Below are 17010 nucleotides of genomic sequence, written 5' to 3' on the forward strand. Positions count from 1 at the left end.
GGTAGCCCTGTGTGCGAGAGAGGGAACATTAAATTCACGCCCTCGGTAGACGAGCCTTTAGGTTTTATTTGACGTATGCTGCTAGCATTCACTGTGACACAAATGTCCTGGCAATCGGATGCTTTCCATCTGTTGTTTTGGGGGAAGAGGGAGGGTCATTTGAGAGGTCTGAGGTTTTTTTAGCCTTGCATACCTTGGCTGCATTTCTATAGCCTCATCACATTTTAATTGGCTCTAGATCTTCTCATTATACTTATTGAACTGTGGGGCGATTCTCCCTTGCTTAGAGCTAGGGTTGTGGATTTTGCCACGTAAGCACAATCAGGAATTGACTTGAAAGAACATTTCAAAACGTTATCATCTCCCCCCATCAGAGCACAGCACAGCAGTTCCCCTGCCCTTCAGCACAGCAGGGGGAGAGGAGCGGGCAGGAACAAGGTGCAGAGAGGGCAGGTGGGACAGGGGACAGAGCTGCGATATGAGAAGGCATCTGTTTTGTCGGTGACCCACTTTGGGAAACCCTCCTTCCGCACCACACATAGCTCCAGCTGCTCATTTCTAACTGTTTTCACTTCTCTCTTTGGTGATCAGCACTTCTTCAGTGGTATCACATGGGAAATCGCTGCCCGTGTGGCTCAAAAGAGGCGTGGAAACCTTCATCAGGAGAAGTAAAAATGAGATGTGAGGAGCAGAGAAGAAGGAAAGACAGGAACATCTCAATTTTCAGTGATAAATAAACCTTTTATTCTTTGTCAATGCAGAAAATTGCTTGTCATTTAACAGGCATCATTAAAGACACTGTGCTTATGGAACCATGCCTTCTTTCCTTTGAATGCTCCTAAAATAATTCTTCCAGCAGGACAGCAAAACAGCAAGGAGCCAGTTACATTTTTAATCACTCATGTCCCATAGGAATTGCAGCCTGCCAGCAAGGGCAGCTCTTTCCCCTTTGCAACACAGGAAAAGAATTGAAAGATGGGAAGCTGGGTTCCAGAATGGTTTGTTACAGCTATTAATGAGCTAAAGATCAAAAAATCTGAGCGTCATTAACTGCTAATGTTCTGCCACTGAAAATGTTTAACCCAATCCACAAGCTAGATGTGAAAAAGTGGATTTCATCCCCTTTTTCCATTTTTTTTCTTCAGAATCGTGAATGGGGACTAGAGAAACAGTTGAATGAAGAGAACAGAGAAGTATAACAACTTTATATTTCGCTTCCACCGTACATATCTCATAAGGAGTTTTAATACTGCAGAGTCCTTCCCCACCCAGACCAGATAGCAGTATTTTACCTTCCCATCAGTTAGCCACTGCAGAGGTAACCTTCAACGTGGTGATTCTTTCCTGGATTCGTCCTTTCATGTGAATGATGTGTACAAACATCACATCTCAGATTTGGTATCTTAAAATATACCTCTAGAATTTTTGTCTTTGTTTGTTTTTACAGATACAGAGTCACTATATTGAGAGATCAGATTTTGCAATTTCTCTTCATTTCAATGGCTACTTTTTGAGTATAGTGCAGGCTTTGGGTTTTGTGGTCTATATGTTTGCTTGCCTGTTAATGCTTCATAAAATATACATGCATTAAATAGGAGAGATGCAGTAGAGTGATACCACCAGAATGACAAACGGTTGCAAGTCAATTCCAGAAGGATACGCTTTTAACACAGTTCATAGTCTCCTCACTGTGTGGTCATACGCAGGTTTTGACTAACAAATGCAGTTAATGTATAACTGACATTCAGCCTGCCTGTGAGTGGTGGAGAGGAGAGATTTATGCTTTGCTTCCTCCCCGGGAACAGCTTCTGCAATTTAACGCGGGCTGACTGTGCTGTAACAGAAGAGAAGCCTTTTTGAGAATCGTGCAGGTATTGCTGCAATACCAACGTAATTAATGGAACATAAAGCCCAGTCTCAATGCCCCATACCCAGGCGCTTCGCCATAATTCATAACACACAACATGTGTACTTCTTTATATCCTCATACGCTTAGCACGTTAAAAAAAAAAAAAAAATCAGCTGCTATAATTGCATTAGGCAAGCAGGACAGGTGTGAGGAGCAGGTGAGGCTTCATCCTAAGAAACTCAAAGGCAGCAGCCAAGAGCATTCGTCCAGCCTCGCATCCACACGAGCAGGTGCCAATAAAGCAGAGAGCGGGCGATGGCTGTTCTGACATGGGTTTTGCTGGGGTTCTCAATCTACAGTGCATTTAACTTGAGAGGAGCCTGTCACAAACTAAGACCATTTGAAAAAAAATAATAATAATAGTTCTTAATCTTCAGGGGTAGGCTCAGCACCCAAAAACCCAGAGATTATCATGGAGGAGTAAAACTGAAACGAAACACGAGTGTTTTCCATAGAAGAAGAATGGAATTAAGATGTATTCTGAAAGACACAGTCAGCTTCTCTTACATGAAGTTTGGACAGATGCCAGAAGCTTGTTCCCTCTGTGATATGATTATATGGCCACTAAGTCATTTGGTTCAGCCAATTTGCTGTATATCATGATAAAACTGCATATAGCATAAAACCCACAAAGTTCTGCCCTTTCCCTCTCCTGAGGTTTTCTGCGCAATGTGAAAGCAGAGAATAGTTCTAACAAGACCTGGCTGTACTCCTGTGTAATCCTCCCCTCCTGGCTCGTGTAGGTCACTAGGCGGAGATGCTGAGCACATACAGGAATAGATGAGGAAAGACAAGGAGAAGTAATGGTGGTGACAGGAGGTCATGACTGCTGTGAGCATCATCCTAAATCCCAGTGGAACTGTCTCCTTCCTCCTCCTTTGCAGCTCTCAGTGTTTGGCAGAGAGAACACTAGCACTGGAATACATCAGACACAAACACCAACTCCTTCATCCCCAGGAGGATTGCTTATGAAAATATTTCCTAATAATGTGGCTATTATCCTTTTCTTTTTCTTTGTTTTTACTGGCATAATTCAGAAGCTTTCTGATAATTATGTCCACGTTCATTAAGGATAAAGCTCTGCAATGCAAGAGTTGTTGTTAGGGCCTCACAATGCACCTTGTCTCTTCCCGCTAGTCAGGTCTTCAGGGCAAATCCCTCTTCTGCTTTTCACTGGATGGCAGCTTTCTGCCAGTGTGCAAACAAAAAATGAACAGCGGTCTTCTTAACACTACGGTCTGAAGAAAGCCTTAATGCCAGAAGCTATCATTCACTATTTGACCATGCCCCAACAGGATCCTCTCCTTAGTGCATCTTTCTAGATCTACTCCTCACAATATACTGCTGCTTTACAAATGGGTGCAGGTAGGCATCCCGGTATTAATGACAATTATTTTTTTCTTCATATCTAGGTTCTTCCTCTGCTTACATCTACTAGTTCTCTGGTACTGTTCATTAGAGCTACGTGTTGTTTATTTTATTTTATTATGCGTATATGTATACACATACATTTTGCTTCCAGTTTAGCTCAAATATACTGTGAGAACAGAAACAGCCGATACATTTTCCACTGGAGTTTGAGGCTGAGGAAGCCTGCATAACATTTCAGGGAAAAGGATAAAGTTTGTGTAGGATTTCAAAAGCTGTGTTGGGCAAGATAAAAGTGCAATGGTTGATTCTTCAGTATAAATACACACTGATTGTTTTTTGTCAGCAGTATTTCAGCTTGCCCTATGACAAACTTACATTACTTATAACTTGCAATCTATTCCTTAACTTTTCAGTTGTAGTTGTTTCCTGGGGAGAGGGGGGAAGAGAGAGAATGTGCAGAATGTGAAGGGAAGTATTGATTTGAGATATTTAAAATGTAAATTAAGTTGTTTAGTTCTTCTACTATATCAAATATTGCAGTCATTGGATCAAATTCAAACTTCTCTGTCCAAAACGTGCTCCTGACCCCTCTGTTTTCAGTTCAGTTTTGCTCCAGCTTCTTTCTTAACATTCTTTGATTTACCCAAAATTTATTAAACAAACATGAATAATAAATATTTCAGCGCACTTGAAGGCCAAAAACAATCGCTGTTTTATTCAAATCTGACATTAGGTCACAGCCTTAAGTCCCTGCTTTGAAACTACAGGTCCTTTGTCACTTAAATTTCAGGAATAATATCAAAGCAGTATCATTAACCTCATTTCACACAGACCTGCACTGTCTCCTGTCCCATGGCACGTGAATCTGGGGCAAGGGCAAGTCCTAAACCCACGAGCAGAACTGTTCTGGCACTGGAGGAAAAGCGGTCAGCACTGGTGGTGGTACTGCAAGCAGCAGGTGTACGTGTGTGCCCACGTGAGTCTCCTGCTCATTGCTCCAAGGCCAACACCAGAAGCCAGGTCTCCTCTCCCATTCCCTACCTGAGGTCTGTGCGCTCCTTTCCAGCTGCATCTAATAAATGAACGGGACTGCCTAGCCCACCCACCTGTGAGTAGACCAGGTTATCCATTAGGAGCTGTACCCACAGACAACCTCTTACACTACTACATTCACATTTACCATTGGTAAAAAGCCATTAAATTTGACCCGTGGTACCATCAATCGCAATCTTTCTAATGCTAAAGAGTATTTGTAGTTTTCTCACTGACTTTAATAACACATAATAAAATGTTTGCAGAACCTAGACAATGTAAGGACTTCACCACAACACTAACTACTGTCTATAATTAAGTAGTAATCATAGGGTATTTTTGAAAAAGAAAACAAACTTTCAGCTATATAGAGTTTGCAACTGAAATACAGTAGGTAAAATAATTGTTTTCCAAAATCAAAAACAGAAGATGCAGTTAGAACTTTATTTCCTAAATAGTTTAAAATTAGTCCCATTAAATTAATTTGACTGCGCTCTATATTTATACCAACAGGGCTAGAGATAAGATGGCCCGGTAGCTCTTTTTCAGTAAGTTAGCCATGGCAGGCTGAGTTGCTTTTGGCATACTTCAAGCACTATGCACAGACACAAACCACTCACTTCTCATCTAGTTTTCTTCAGCAGCAGAAAGAACAGGTATTTGGAAGTAGAAATTATTCACAAGAGCAACTTCTGTCAGGGATGGCTAAAAGTATCTTCAGAATTCAACCCACATTAATAAATACTTTTGACTAATTTTATTTATTTTTTTTTTGAAACCTCAGAAAAGGCACAATTTTTCCTTTAGAAATGTTTTTGTTCAAAAAAATGTCAAAAATAATTTCTGAAAAGAGATTTTAAACCTGAAAATAAAACCACACATTTCATTTGACACAAGTGATTTTTTCCCCCCAGTTTTTTTTTTTCAGTTCAGCCAGTGAACTGAATAATCAATTATTCGCACAGCCCTACTGGCAAATAATTCTTATCACAATAATTCCAGAGGGAATTATACTGTGACAAGGAGCTTATATTGTATGGAATTGAAAAGTTTGAAAATGGAGGCTAGCATGATAAACAAGGAGAAATGTTCTGTTCAGTTTGGGCGCTTTTCTCTTTCAAATTGTGACCTCCAATCGCGATGAAACTAAGAAGAAGGGGAAAAAAAAAAAAAAAAAGAGAGAGAGAGAGAAAAAAAAAATAGCTCTCTATATTTTCAAGTGGATTTGGAGTGTCCATTTTGGAAACAGTAAGAAGCATCCACTTCCCATTTATTTTAAATGGGGCGCAAGTCCCAAGCATTTTGAAAGTCAACCCTAATGTAACTCAAGAAAACACCAGAACAAAACCACTTTTGAAATATTTAGTCAGGTTCATTTGCTCTGAACAGTTAGTTTTACAGCCTGCTGCTTTGATAGTTTATTCATGAATATCTCAGAACACACTCTACAGAGGAACATAGGTACTTCGAAAAAGAATAGGTGCTTTTGAAAAGAATGTAGGTGCCTTATAATTATCCCTAAAGTTAAAGTTCAGCAACGTGATTTTTCAAAAAGAGATCAATTAACCTGCCCATGTAGCAAGTTCTTTCTTCTCCTTACCCTTTATGAGAAGCATCGGACTGAGCTCCCATCAGAACACAGCGGAGAACAATAGTTGGGATGCTGCAGCTCTCGTGCAGAGCGACCTGCCAGGTACTTTTCTTATTCTGGTAACACACAGCAATGGCAGCACTGCAGAGGGAGAGATGCAGTTCTAAGTCCCTGAACGCAACTAACACCTACCAGTAACATCAATGACCAGAAGCAGAACAGCAAAACTCTGGGACAGGGGGGCCAGCAGGGCAAATGTTACCTGTATAAGAAGGTGTGCTTCATAGTGATTGCAGTGTTGTGTCTTGGCCAGTGGTTTCTGTACAGAGGAAGAGAAGGTGTAAGCCTAAAAAGAGGAATATGAAGCTACTTCTCAGATTCAAGTGTTAGTTTTAGGCTAATCTGTGTATGTACAATACAAAAATAGTTTATATATTTATCATTTTAAAATATCTACCAAGAGTGCAGGTCACCCAATCGTATGCCAAAAGTGTCATGTCAGGACTCTGAGGAGTCTCAGAAGAGAACAAAATAAATTCCATTGCTGCTAAGCTCTCAGTTATCCTGGTGGCTTTCCCAAATGTCCTGTCAGTGCACAGACATCTCATAGTGACATTGAAGTTAAAGTCTGCTTTTAGCGATATTTCTTTACCTTCCCCCACACACCTCCTATAAAAAGATAAAAGAAGGAAGTCTGATTTTGATGTACATTTCTTTTTAAAGCACTGGAGTTCTAGGCTTTTTAAGGACTTTTAAGTTATGCATGACTATATTTATTACCAGGACTTAATTGGAACGAGAACATGGCCTTTGCTCTTTACATGTGTTTTATTGCTAGTTTGTGCACATTGTTGGTAAACGCAGAGCAAACTTGGCCAGAATATTTAGGAAGAAGAAAAATAAGAAACAAGACTATATTGCTTTCCTTTTCTTTTTGGAGACAAGTCTGACTCCTTTCTGGCAGCTTTCAAAAAGAGACAAGTGGGGTCTCCTGATCGAGCTCTAAGCTTCACCGCAGTCCCCCAGCCCTCGCTCCAGCTCCACTTTCCTGTCCCAGCCAGGCAGACGCAGCTCGAGCACCGCTGTGAGCTCTCTGGGCAGGATTAGTCACCTCCAGCAAATGATGCGACTGTGCAGTTGCTTTTCTCTGAATTAGGACTCATTTTCTCCATATAAACACTGTTGTCTGTGTTGGTTTTGAAATGGAGGCAGAAGTCTCCTCAGGGTTTTGTTGCTTGAGTAAAATTCTCTCTCCTCCGCACATGAACGTGAAATAAGAGCTCCGAAGTGGAGCTGGTCGCAGCAGGTGCCTATCAGAGAAAGCCCAGGGGAGAACACCCCTCACAAAACCCTGGTACCGGGACCAGCAGGAAGGCCTTTCCTCTTGCTGACCATGGCACAATGCAGACTGAGCTACTCCTTGCACCAGAGCTCTCCGAGGGGTCTCATTTTGCCAAGTGAAGCCCAGCATTCGATGGCACGAGTGCGTGGGGTGGGTTTGACACCCTGCAGGCACCTCATATCCCTGCACGCAGGGCCCCTGCCCTAATTGCTGCTGGCCCTGCAGGGAGGCAGCCTAAGCCCTGCCACCACTCGCTCCTGCAGGGGGCACCCAGCAAGGGACGGCAATCCCCAGGGTCGCTGATTTAGGGGTTGTGTGGACAGCTCCTCCCTCAGGAGTACCTCGAGGCATGTTTTCTCTCCCTTGGAGGCAAGCCGTTCCAGCCCATGCACCGCCCTTCTATATATACCATTCCCGCGGCAGTAACTACCGGGGACATATTCGAGCCTTTAAACGAGTTCACAGGAGGTCTCTTAAACAGAAATGCTTTAAAAGCTTTTGAAAAGAGCAACAGATGCACTGCTTCACATAACTGGTTTCCCTGGTGTGGAATTCTGCGCACACCACGGATATTTTTATGCTGCTTTTCTCTATTATAGTCCTCAAAAAGTTACAGCAATCAGTATGAAATTAACCTTGCTTGTTTCTCATGTAGCAGAAATGCTGCTCCCCGACAATGGGTCATGAAAATACTTTATTCCCTACTGTGACACAATAGGTGCTACACCATGAGTCTTTCCTTATGCTGAAGAAAGTAAAGGTATTTCTGCTTCTCAGACGTCTGTCCAACATAAATTGGTCATACAAATTTGTAACAGCTTGCTTTGCATAATTCTGCCTGTAAGAACAAAGGTTTTTTTTCCCCCCCACTGCAGAGTTAAGTAACATTTCTGAATGGTATCATAAGCACGTCTACTTGGACAGTAATTTAATGTCCACAATTTTAGACCTCCTACACAACAAATTGTTCCTTTTCAGTGGTGCGCTGGGAAAAAAAATCAGGGTACCAGCTGGCAGCTGATCCTGTGAAATCCTACTTCCAAATAAAGAGAGGAAGGTTGGTGTAATTGCTAGCATCCTAGAGCAGCTTTCTTGGGATTGCTGCTGAGCAGATGTAAGACCAGTATTAATTAAATTAAAACAAACAAACAAAAAAAAAAGTGGTTTCTTAAGAAAGTTAAAAGTGGTGATACACATTAATGCAACGTCAGGAATTTCAAATGTAATGTTCAGATTTGTATCAGGATAAATGGGAAAAGAGGAGAAACAGTGACTCCTAAAGACTTCTGAACTTTCGCTTTTAAGTCTGTTAAGCTGTAAAACTTTGTAGTGTTACATTACTGAACCTTTCATGTGAGGTTTTTGTGTTGCATTCATAACAACTTGGCAGGTTCTGGAACAGACCTGCTATGGGTAACGTAATAACTGTTATGACATAGTGCTTGAATTCTGCCTGGAATAGGTGGGATGTGTTCCACTTATTATAGAGATTAAAAGAGAAGCTGTGTTTAGAATATCTATTCGTCTGTATTGACTTGTAGATAATGACTTTCTGCCCAGTGGATGGATGGCAAACTAAGGCTGGCTAAGCACAGTGTTGGACAGCAGGGGGGGGGGGGAAAAAAAGGCAAATCTCATTCAGCACAGTCCTGAACATTTTTGCATGATCAGACAGACAATGACAAGGTGCTGCCAAGCAGATTACATTATTCCAGCTGGGGAAGACAGAGCTGCCTTCTTGTCCCAGTAGCACTTTTCCACTAACACGGTTCATTAACGCTTACTTAACAGTACTGAGGAAAGTTACTTTACATTAACAGTTACTGAGGAAAGTTTCAGCTGTTGTCTTTTCTCTCCCCTAGTTGTTCTTGATATTTAGAACAAACCAATTAAAACCCTTGTGAGACATCGTGACAACTCCGAGCATCTAGGCTGTGTAGTACCTCTGCAACAGATGTGCTTCCCCCGCTCCCGTCCCATCCTATCAGCGCAGGCAAGAGAGAGATCGCAGTGTGAAGTACAGGAACTTTGTAGATGAGACCAAAGAGATTCCACTGAGAAAGAAGGAAAATTTCTAGAGAGAGAAAGAGAGGAACTAATTGTAACACTGATTACAACTGAAAACAACAGTTTACATCCGCTGTTTTTTCTCCCTTCTTCAGCAGTAGTCTGGGAACCTACCAAAACAATCACTAGCATTAAATGTTTACTTGGCAGCACTGCATGAAACTGTCATTATTCATCTTCATCTTCATGAGAGATTTTGCTTCCTCTCCAGGAGAGGCATGGCTGCAATGCACCCCAGTTTTGGCATCCTCCAAGCAGGTAATAAAAACTTCCCCTTTCTGAGGCTAAAGGTTAGAGCACAACAGATGCATGGAAAAAGTGTAAAATACCAGCACCCTACCTTCTCTTCAGCTGCGTCCTTACAAGCACGTCACACCTGGGCTTCCTATCTTCCATTCACCCCCAGTTTCCATCCCGTGCTCTCAGATCTGCCATTCAAAATAAAAAGATTATCTGCCATTATTTTGTACTCAACTCTAAAAATACAGCCACTGAGCCTAGAATAATATGAATGAAAGCTGGAAACAATTTAGAGCACATTTCAGACAGTGTGAACTAACATAATTTCATTGATTCTAGTGCAGCCAGATGGATTTACATCAGCTACGAATGTGTTCACGGGTGAAATTATTTGTGGAACATGCTGCTGGCAAACTCGTGCAGATTTTATAGCCACTCTCTTTATTGACACATTTGCATGAAAACTAATATCTCCAAAGAGAAAGAAAAAAATGAATATTTGGGAAGGGGATGGAAGTTAGGTCTCTGTAACAGCTAACAACAGCTACATTTGCAGGCAGATGTATTCCAGCTTTAGCACTTAGACACTATAATGAGTGTTTTCATACAGACTCACAAAGAGACACAGGAATAGCATTGCTGTTGTTCTACTGCTGGAAAAATTTCTTACAGATTAAGATCAACAAGGTCATCAAGCACATTTGTGGGTTCCCAGCCTTACTAAGGTGTTTGGGTAGGGCTAAATTAAATAGTATCTAACTCCCTTTCCTAAATTGCATTGCTTTATGAAACAATAGATGCCTTAAAATCTTTTTTTTTTTTTTTTTTGCAACTGTTTACAAGAGAATTTTAAATGAAAATTAGAAAAATCATTTGGCCATTCCACTAGGCTAGGTGTATCTATGTATCTAATGTAAAATATAGGTATTTTTAATGCAGTAAACTGAAATAAATTAATTGTTCTCTTCTGTTGGGTACAAGCATCATTGAATTATTTTTACACTGTGGACCTACGAAACTGAAGGAACTGAGCATTTCCACATCTGTTGGTCTTTAAGTTTTTGCGTTTGTTTTTTAATCTAGAATCAGAAGTTTGAAATGCTTAAATTCTTAGTTGTTTTTAAGCCATTTAATAGATTACTATTACTGCCTCCACCCTTCTGTATTTGCATTCTGAGTGTAGTTAATCTAGCTTGTAAACATTTTCAGTTGCTGCTTTCTGTTTTGAAGGACATCATCTAGTAAACTAACGCATTTCAGGAACACTTAGTTTATTTTGTGGCACAAGACTAAATATCACAAGAATAACTTCTCTGTTCTACAGCAGATACAGAGGAGAACATAACGATGAACAGGAGGGAGACCATTTTTGAGTGTTTGGACCACTTTTTTAATTTGTGTAAAAGTGTTTTCTGAGGATGACACTGAAATATTCTCCCCCCAAAAAAAAAAAAACTTTTAAATAAATATTTTACCTTCATAGAAACTAAATGTTCCAGCCTCCGATCTTTCTAAATTGCTTCTTATTTTTTATTTTAGCTTAATAATTGAATTGATCAGCTGCCGAAGCTGCAGATTTAATTCTGTTATCACATGATAACAGAAAAAGCAAAATCTACATGATAACAGATAAAGCAAAATCTACTGGATTGTGGTTTGATGAAAGAGGCAAAACTGTCTCTCAGGCCAACACTTTGTATGCTGAACGTAATGCCAGATATAAACTTCTGAAAGCAGAGAAATAAAAGAAAATGACAGCATATTGCCAAATAACTACTTTATTTATATAGTAAAAATACTCTGGGGGAAAAGGCAAATGACAAAGGCAAGCATTTCATTGCAATCCTTACTGCTATATAAAATCTGTTCAACATACAAGTGTATTAAAACATAACATGAACTCTTTAATGCATTAGGAAATGACTTTTTTTATACCTAAAAGACATTATTTAGCATGATGTCCAGGGGCTTTTACTGTATGCACTTGAGTTCTGTGAATGAGATACATCTTTTCAAAACCATGAGTTAAAAAATGCATTTGGTGATCTATCTGCTATTCATAGTTCTTTAGAAATACCAATTCTGATTTTGTTTTACTGCAATCTTGTTTTTTTTTCTGCAAGATAACTTTGATTTACAGTAACAGTAAACTCCAAAAAATGATAGCACCAAAGAATGCTCTGTGTAAAGCTATACGACTCTGTCAGCCATAAATCTTAAACATTTTCTAAAAGCCAGTGTATTTCCTTAACCATACTTACCAGACCGCTTAGATGGTCTATGAGAGAAATGAAATGATTTTTTTCAGTAAGTGCTTGGCAAAAGTACGCCTAACGCTTCTGTAGGTTCAATCCTGTGCCCTCACTGTTGCCCTAAATAAAGTCTTTGTATTGTACGTTATCTGAGGTAGGAGGAAGATTGTGCCAAAGCCAGGCATTTGACTCAAGTTTTGGCAGCAGGCTTTGTATTTCTAGCAGTGAAAATCCTGGGATTCTGAGGTTAGGGGATTAGTTCCTTGGCTACTATAGTTAATGAAGTTATACTTTGCAATAATAGCAGAAAATGTGCTATCTTTGATTTTAAGATTATCGTAAGCACCTGGAGAATAAATGTACAGCAGGAGAACCCTCAGCTGGCATTAGAGCCGGACGCAGCCTCTGCCTCTTCAGAAGAGCAGGGCTCCAGTGCTTGGGGCCATCTGTCCACGAGGGGCTGGGAGAAGGAGCAGCGAGGGCAGAAGCAGTGGCCCCGCTAGTGCTGGCCTTCAAAAGGAAGGCAGCGAGCATCCACCAGGCGTGAACTCATCAGTTACAGGCTGAGACGTGGATCGATCAGAAGTGATCATGCAGTTCGTGTTCGTATTGACCAGCATTTAACTTGACGGTAGCTCCTATTTAAATAATCAGAACTTACCAAAACGTCACTAGCGTGTGAACACAATAAATCATATAAAGGCATAAATATTTAAATTCAGCCCTTGCGTGCTCTTATTGTTGGGCTGGCTCAGCGCAAACAGTGGGCAATTCCATGCCCTGCACGTTATAGTTTCTGTATGTGTCTTAGGAAGTTCTCACTCCTATGGGAAAGGGAATTATGCTGCTCTTTTGGACTTTGTTTTCTTTTTTAATTTCAGGCTCTCTAAACTGCTTGCAAGTAGGCCACTGAGAAAGCAAAGCAAAGCAAACATGCTCTCTGAGTCTGGGTTTTGCTGCTCCCCACTAGATACATTAAACTCATCTGAGGGAGAATAAGAAGCTATTTTCCTCAATTTTCCATACAGCCTGTGGGAATCTAATTCAATTTCCTCCCAAATTTAGCAAAGAAAACAGTAAAGAACAAAGTTGAAGAGGCTTCTGTAAATCTCTGGATTCTAGGTACCGAGGTGCTGTAGGATTACTGAGCACAGGTTAAACTTCTTTTCCAGCCACAAAGCTACTTACAGATTTAAGAAGCTTAAAAACCTGATCCAACATTAGTCCTTGATTTGCAAATGAAAAAGTAGTATATCTACCTATACAAAGTTATATTTGTTATTATTGAATTTTTTTATCCCTTATTATTGATGTAGCCCCATTCCACAAAGGAATCTTACTTTCAGTGGGAGATTATGACGTAGTAGATAAATTCATGGAAAAAGACTGGCAACCAAATGCCTTTCCCAAAATAAACAAGTGAAACAAAGGACACATATTTCATTACTCTCATTAAGCATCTACAGTATAGCAGCAGACTACAGAGGCCTTATCCATAACTTCCAGAAAAAAAGATGTAGTTCTTTTTTTGGTCTTTTTTTCTGCAGAGCATCATGGACCTGACATATTCATATGGCTCAAAAACACTGAATAAAAACCAGAATTGACTTTTCTGCTTCACACGAGTTGGAACATTTGTTCAGCAGACCTACTTAAAGCCAGCAACCCAGGCCATTTTCTGATTGCCACCTGGCCTTACTTGTTTTGACCCTTTTAGCTCAGAACTCCCTCAGATGGCTAGTCCCCGCAGAGAGCACTGGTAGCCTAGATTGCAGTAATTATCTGTTACCTCTTTTATGTGTGTGTTCTCACTGTCTATTCCTCCATCCTCGCAGAAATAAATTGGCCAGCAATCATTGTATTTCTTCACAATAGCACCCTTTATACCTGTTTTCATCCCCACAAAATCTGCTTCAATAGTAAAGCCGTGTAGACTTTTATTAAGCTTTGGAAATCAGGATAAGGACTCGTATGCTTTGGGTTGTGGTTTTTTTTTTTGATATGACATGGAAAAATCCTATGATGTAATGGGTGATAATGAGTAACAGTATTCAATAGATGTGAGGTGTCGAGACTAAATAAGCCCTCTATAAAAAGATGTTCCACTTGTTATAAAACAGTTTTATGTATGTATTTTCATGTTGTTTTCCTTCTACATTCAGCAGTACAAGAATTTTGGCACTTACCTGTACAGACAGTTTCTCAAGTTATGACAAGTTTGTCTCATAAAGTGACAAAGAAAACATTTAAATAAAAAACACCCTAGATGTAAATCTCAAAAGAAAAATAATTCAGATACAAAGCTGTCTTTATCCCAACTATTTCATGATGTTTTAAAGGTGCATATATTTTAACTTCTGCTTTCTTAACCTATCAAGAGAACAATATCTCTTCCTCTTTCATTGCTGAGGCATCACTTAAAATGTATTTACAACATAGAATTTCTGTCTTTGGCTAAATCATATTAGAAAGCTGGATCCCACTGGCGAAGCTGCTTCAAGGTCATTAGTAACCTTGAGGGTGACAGCATTAACACCTTCGATGTCATGCTCAAAACAGCCGGGTCCTTTAGGACAACCAACGAGGTGCTGGAAGTAGCTGCTAGCACTGAGGAGCTCACTAAGGTGACTTTATTGCTAAGTCTGTTTTCAAATGCCTTTTGTAGGCAGTGCTTCCCAGCATTAAACCTGTGGGGATGGTATTTTATGTCATGTGCACACCACCCTGTGTGGGCAGTCAAGAACAAACACGCCAAACCTTGTGCAAGTTCTTAAATTGGTGCAGAGAGCTGACCCATGGCATGTAACAATTAAGAATCCATATAGAGGGCTTGCAAGTGTGTTTTAAGACTATTTTTTAAACTTTAGCTATGACCTAGAATGATCCAAAAATGTATCTAAGTGAGGAACATATGGCTAGCTGTAAAAAAAAAATATAAATGTATCAGAGCTTCTCTTGTCTTTCTTTCTCATGAATGATCCCTTCAACATAAACGATCCCCTCATGTGCCCCCCAGTCTGTTGGTTGGCACTCACATGCAAGTGAATCAGCACGCTATTAGCAATTACCTTGGCGATATTTACAGCATTTTAATGTCAGATGTCTATATGTAAATAGAATCTGTGAGGAACGCAGCGCGCCCAGGGCTCCTGCTCCCACTAAAACAGAGCTGTTCCTTGAACACGCCAGAATGCTTCCTACACCTTATATAACTGCCAAAAATATCATTTAAATTGCTTTATGACAAAATAATGAGTCTGTCAAAGATGAGTGGTCAGAAAAACAAATTTGTTCTCCTACACAATTAGAGTTTATAGTGTTGGACAGCAATATCAATCTCCAGTGATTCAAAATTGGATTTGCACGTTGGAGGGAAATGTGTTCTCGTGTGTGCTGTAACCAGGCTGCCTAGGCAGGAAACATTCTCACAGGTTGAACTGGAAAGATGGAAATCAGATGAGCTGTAGAAACATCAGGATGAAAGTTTCCAAACAGAGAACTGTTGTGGGGACTTGGTGTTGACTTTCACAAGCTCAGCACAAAGCAGCTCCCACAAATAAAAAAATAATAATAATAAATAAATAAATAAAAAGAAGTCTAGAAAAAACTCACCAGCCTTAACAAGCAGCCACTATTCCCTTCAGGCAGACACCTGTCTCAAGGCCTGTATCCCCCCATAGGTAACCTAGCTGTTCAAGGGTAGTAGGGTCAGCTGCTCAGGAACAAAGTAGAAGCAGAACAAGCAGACTCTGTACAGGATTTTCTGATACAACCAATTTACTTTCACATGCTTGTTAAAAGAGCCATGTACATTGACACCAATTAGCAGATGTACCTACACTTATTTCCTCCACCTGTTTCCTTACCAGTATGCAGCAGTCTTCCAGAGCCCTAGCAACTTCAGCTTTCCCTCAGCATTTCTTTCTGCCTAGATCAGTTTGCTTTCTCAGAGCGATGTCCCTCCAACAAACCAGAAATCTTCCCCTGCAAGAAAGCAAATTGGTTCCTGTCTCTCACTTATTTCAGTGGTTACACACTCACTGCTTCCTTCTCCTCTGAGCCCTTAGGTTATTTTGTGTTATCATGATTGTGTGTATCTTCGGTTCAGGAGTCTTCTATTTTCATCTTCCTATGCACAGAAAAACAACCCATCACTTTTCTTAATAGCAGTGCCATTTAAAAAAAACTTAGATCTCTGTATAGCAAGGCATATCTCATACACTGATTTCCAGACAGGTATCTTTCATTCTCCAGTGGTTAATCATGGAAAATTTACTTCACAATTGATGCAAGTCTTTAAACAACAGCATTTTGGAAACAATATAAAAATGAAGCACATTTTCTTATGTCTGGCGTGTCTAATATGTTTTGGTAATTTCCATCTGAACAGTGCCAATCCTGTTTTTCTTTAGAATGAGTGTTGCTCAAATAGGAGCAGTTTCATGTGCCTCATTCCTAGCACCGAAGAGAATACTACACCATCTACTGTATTACAGATTCTTGTAGATTTTCTTCAGCAGCCACTTATGACAACTGCAAGTTTGTTTTACCCTGGGGATATATATGTATGTGACCAGTTGCTTCAGGTCATATTCCTTGCAAATGGAAGTCAGCTTGACAGCTGTTAATTTGCACTTGGCCATTCCGTGTGTTGTTTTGCTCTAATTATTGGTCAGTGTATGGAACAGGTGACAAATGCCCACACGAGAACCCTTTAAATCACTACATGTACAGTCATTAGGAAAACAAACAGCCGGAGTCATTAAATACCAGTTTTCTCTCCAGCCCCAAACAGAAACAGATTTTAGCCATAGCTGACACTTATTGGAAAGGTAGGGGGGGGAAAAAAAAAAAAAAGTAACAAAATGCTGTTTATGAAGCTAGTTTTCCCATTCTGTACATGTCCTAGTTTCAGGCAAAGAGAGGAGTGTAAGGAAATACAATTGTTCAAGGAACAGATGCAGAATCTCATTTATCTAATGATTTTGCACAAGGTTTGATTAGCTGTTATTTCCTGAGTTAAACTAAAACAATACACCTACTAAAATATTTCCTCCGACCTTCAGATACTACAATTATATCAAATTAGAACAGGGAAAAAAATTGCTTTCTGAGCAAGACATTCTTGTCCAGCAAGTGCTGGCAAAACACCATTACACTGAGCTTAGATTTCTCAAGGTTCCCTTCTACTGAAGTGTGCCATTGT

At 40.1% G+C, this 17010-nt stretch overlaps 1 protein-coding gene and 1 long non-coding RNA gene across 9 annotated transcripts in view; one reads left to right on the top strand and one right to left on the bottom strand.

Moving 5' to 3' along the window:
• Nucleotides 1-17010, top strand: part of NTNG1 (netrin G1) — a 157543-nt gene that overhangs the window by 78705 nt on the left and 61828 nt on the right. The window lies entirely within an intron of this gene.
• Nucleotides 1-17010, bottom strand: part of LOC311440792 — a 49116-nt gene that overhangs the window by 29556 nt on the left and 2550 nt on the right. Inside the window, exons 3-5 of the long non-coding RNA XR_014695588.1 lie at nt 9653-9740; nt 6166-6222; nt 5913-6044 (exon numbers count right to left, since the gene is read on the bottom strand). This is a non-coding gene — a long non-coding RNA (uncharacterized lncRNA). The remainder of the gene's footprint in view (nt 1-5912; nt 6045-6165; nt 6223-9652; nt 9741-17010) is intronic.

The sequence above is a fragment of the Aythya ferina genome, assembly GCF_964211825.1.
Source record: "Aythya ferina genome assembly, chromosome: 8".
In the NCBI taxonomy this organism is placed as follows: Eukaryota; Metazoa; Chordata; class Aves; order Anseriformes; family Anatidae; genus Aythya; species Aythya ferina.